The 4,375-nt window shown below is 35.3% G+C and overlaps 1 non-coding gene across 1 annotated transcript; it reads right to left on the bottom strand.

The window, feature by feature from the left end:
- Positions 1-3,347: 3,347 nt before the first annotated feature.
- On the bottom strand, positions 3,348-3,454 carry LOC129298933 (small nucleolar RNA R71). The gene has a single exon (XR_008590449.1). It is a non-coding gene; the product is annotated as a small nucleolar RNA R71 (small nucleolar RNA).
- Between the last annotated feature and the right edge of the window lie 921 nt (positions 3,455-4,375).

Genomic DNA, 4,375 nt, shown 5'->3' with positions numbered 1-4,375 from the left:
GAACTTTTGAGAAAATGTACAAGAAAAATTGACAAAGTGCATTTTATGTCCAGTTGATGAATGGTGAAATTATATTTTTAAAATTCATTTTAGTTTGGGAGTAATTAAATAAAAAAGTCAACACTTTCTTAAGTGTCTTAGTTTGTCCTAGTTTTTGGTTTGCCTTTGTGTGAAAATTTTTATATAATTTTGTGCAGCCTGAAACTTGGTTAATTTAATAAATTCTCCCTTCTAATTATGAATTTAATTCTGGACATGAATTAGATTTTATTATATCATATGCTATTTAATTGAATTATGTGATTTATGTGACATAGGTGGCATGTGACTTGTGCATCAATTGGGCAATTGAGGTCAACACTCCTTGAGGACAATGGCTGATGGTTTGCACGTGAATTATGATTATTTTGAGGGATTAGATCAGCTAAAATGATGTGGATGACACATGGGAAATTAGGCACACATTGGAATCATCTACAAACCAATAGGAAGTTGCCACCTTGCAAGTGTGACAAGGCTCCCATTTACATTTTAATTTCTTTTTCCTTATTTTAATTAAGCTTCAGCTGATGGGAGACACCAAGGAGCACGCCATTTTAAGTCCCAAATGGGATCCAACACATATCTCATTCATCTTCCACATTCTCTCTCTCTTGTTCATAGTGTTCTTCATTTTCTCTCTTTTGTTCTTCATTTTCCAGCACCCTAACCTCCATTTTCAGCCACCAAACCTCCACAAAACTCATACCATTCTTCTCCTCTCTTCATTTTCGTTCCATCCCTTCCATTTTCACAAGGATTGAAGCTCATTTCCATCATTCAAGAGCTATGGAGTTTGGCCTTCACAAGCAATCACTAGGGTTCTTGAAGATGAAGATTGGCTAAGTTTCTTTGTGGAATCCTAGAGAGATGAAGATGGAGGATGAGTCTTGAGCTTCAAATTGGCTAAGTTCTTTTGTTTCCTATCCTCTTCTCTTTTTACTAGATGGTTAGATTCCTTAATCTAGGGTTTAATCATCTTAGCTTATAAATTCTAATTTGAATTTGATGTTGATGTAAAGAGAGAGGATTGTTTCATTTAATTTCTTCCTTGGACAGCCATGACTGAATTTTGCCACTCTTTGTTTGGCACATAATCTTGTGTTTTCAATTAGTGAATTTCTTGTGTTAATATTGCATAATCTTGTGGTGTTAATGCTTGTGTTGTTGAGTAGCTTGACATAATCTTGTGGTTGCTCAATTTATGTGTTTGACCATGGCTGTTGAGAGAGGATTTTGAGTGAATCACTTGGCTAATGTCTTCACCAATTGGTTAATTGAACTAGGGACTTTAATCTAAGACCTAGGGAGGTTAGCTAATTAGGTTAATTGGCTTAGGATAATTTTCTTAAGTCATGACAGCTTTAGTCAAGAGGAAAGGGAAGCTAAACTTAGCCTAATCATGAGAAGATAATGAGTCCAAAATCAACTAATCTCTAGGGTTCCATTATTGTAAAAAGGGAAGTTCATTTCACTCACTTTCACTAGCATTTTAATTACTTGCATATTAGGTAATTAGTTTAGATAATTAGCTAGATAACTAAATTCCTACAAACTTTGGTTGATTTATTTCACTAGATAACTTTCAATTAGACTTAAAACCATTCCTTGGGAGATGACCTAGGGTTGGCCCTATATTGCATTAGGGTTAGCTTTAGTGTAATTTTGAGGATAAGCGACTAATTTCCTATCAAAATTTTGGCGCCGTTGCCGGGGAATGGTTTAAGTTTAATTCTAAGGTTGTTTAGTACTTAATTTATATTTTTAGTGTTCCTGAAAATTTTTTTGAAAATTATAAAAATTTGTGTTTTGTGTTTTGTTTAGTGTTTTTTGTGTGTTTTGAGTGTTTTTATTCTGTTTTGAAAAAGAAAAAAAAAATTATGCAATTTTCGTTGGTTTGGTGTAGAGCTGAAAATACTCTGTTTCTAGTGTCTCTGTCTGAAATTGAAAAATTAACTGGGAATGAGTCTGAGGGAATTTGAACTTGAAATTTATTTCATTGAAAGCTCTATATCCTAGCTTCACTTTAAAATTGGTTTGGTCAATTTTGGACGTGGGAAGTGTCCTGTGGAAATTTTACAATCTAACAAGGTCCAGGGAGCCATTACAGAGGATTTCCAAAACCCTGTTTCAATTTTGAGTTAGCATATCTTCCTCTTTGTGCGTTCAAATTGATTGATTCCAGTTTCATTTTTCTTATCGCTGTCTTATCTTTGTTTCTTGTGTTTAGGATTTTCTTCAATTTTTCCATTTTCCTATTTGAAAGTTTGTTAGAAGCTCTGAAGGTCTTCTGGACGAAATCCTGTTTCTCCAGACTTGAGGACCAACTTGTGAAAAATTCTGGGAACGATTGGGCAGGATTTTTAATCTAAAAGTTTTATATAATTTTCCTGTATATCTCTTGTGTTTCTCATAAAAGTTTCAGGGGAATTTATCATGTGGATTTGCTGATAGAAAATTCACAAGTTCACTGTCTCCAGAGAGCCTACTGTGCGAATTCCAGAATTGCCAAAGCTTCTTGATTGAGCATTTCTAACTCTCTTTCTACTTGTTTGGTGTTATTTTTTTTTCATTTTGTTGCTATTGAGTTTAATAAAAAAAATAAAAAAAATTATTTCTCTTGCTTTTGTGTGTTTTGAATTGTTTCATGTTGATTTGCATTTTAGTTTAGCTTGTTCTTTGTTCTTAATTTTCTTGAGCTTGATTAGTGCATGACCCGAAGAAAACATACCTCTTTTGTTGAATTAGATCCAGAAATTGAAAGGACTATTTCTAGATTGAGAAGATCACAACCTATTCTTGATTCTCATTTGGTTTGTAATTCAACAATGGAAGGTATCTTAGGACATGAGCATGTGCATAATGAGGGCCATGGGAATGGGAATGAGAATTTGCATGATGATGGCCATGTTAATAATGAATTTGAAGGCTTGCATAACCCTAGAGAGGAGAGGAGCATTAGGCAATTAACTCAACCTAATTGGCATGATAATCCTTATGGCTTATATGTTCCTCCTACTAATGTTCAATTTGAAATTAAATCCTCCTTGATTAATGCATTGCCTAAATTTCATGGGTTACCAGGAGAGGATTGTCATAGGTTTTTGCATACTTTCCTATTGGTTTGTGATACTATGAAGCCTATGCATGTAAATGTTGATGATGTTCAAGCTAAGGCTTTTGTATTTTCTCTTGAAGGTTTAGCAAAGGAATGGTATTTCAACTACCCTTCTTATGTGAAAGTGAGCACATGGGCTGAGCTAAGAAGACTCTTCTTAGATAAATTCTTTCCAAATTCCAAGGTCACCAATTTGAGAAAGCAAATCTATGGGGTCCAACAAGGAGAGGATGAGAGTCTCTATGAGTATTGGACTAGATTCCAAGGCCTTTTGGCTAAATGCCCACACCATCAAATTTCTAGTGAGAATTTAGTCCAATATTTCTATGAGGGCTTGATTCCAAGAGACAAAGTTAACATTGATGCCGCTAGTGGTGGATGCTTGATTGACCTCACTTCCTTAAAGGCTTGGGAACTAATTGACAAGATGGCTTCAAGTGGTGCTCAATACTCTACAAGGGAAAAGAGAAATGTGAATATGGTAGGTTCCTCAGTTCTTAATGATTCATATGTGGACTTGCTAGCTGCCAAGATTGGGAGAATGTTGGCTCCACAAATATCTCAAGTGAGCAATGTAAGTACTTCTCAAGCACTTGTCCCTTATTCTTGTACTTTTTGTGACTCACCTATGCATGTAGAAAGCAATTGTCCTATTAAGTTTGAACAAGTAAATGCTATCTACAATGGAAAACAATCCTATGGTGGGAGGCAAGGGCAAGGAGCTTATTCTAATACTTACAACCCTTCATGGAGAGACCATCCTAATTTCTCCTATTCAAATCCAAATGTGGCTTTACAAGACAATCAACAAAGAGGATCCTATCAAAACACCTTTGGCCGTGACCCTCCACCTCATTTGTCTCAAGGTAGCTCTTCTCAAAGCTACAATCCAAGTGGTAATTCTCTTACACCTTCTTCTAATTCTTATAGTGATAGGAGGCTTGTTCCAATTGAGAGTTCTTCTAATTCGAACTCTTCTAATGATGTGAATGTGTTACGTAAGCAGTTGATTGAAATGAACTCTTTGTATAAAAACATGTATGATGGCTTAGGGAACAAGGTAGAGAGTATGGGTAACAAGTGTGAGAACATGAACTCTAAAATTGATGCCCTTACTTCTCAAATGAATATGCTTGCTAACCAATTAAGTGCAGCCAATGCTCAAGCCTCTACATTACCATCCAACACCGTTGCTAATCCTAAAGCTAATCTTAATGC

This window comes from Prosopis cineraria, unplaced genomic scaffold, assembly GCF_029017545.1.
Source record: "Prosopis cineraria cultivar Desert tree isolate PC_DT_omini unplaced genomic scaffold, ASM2901754v1 PC967, whole genome shotgun sequence".
Taxonomy (NCBI): Eukaryota; Viridiplantae; Streptophyta; class Magnoliopsida; order Fabales; family Fabaceae; genus Prosopis; species Prosopis cineraria.
The sequence above is the reverse complement of the archived record's forward strand: the minus strand, read 5'-3'. Positions and strand labels throughout refer to the sequence as shown.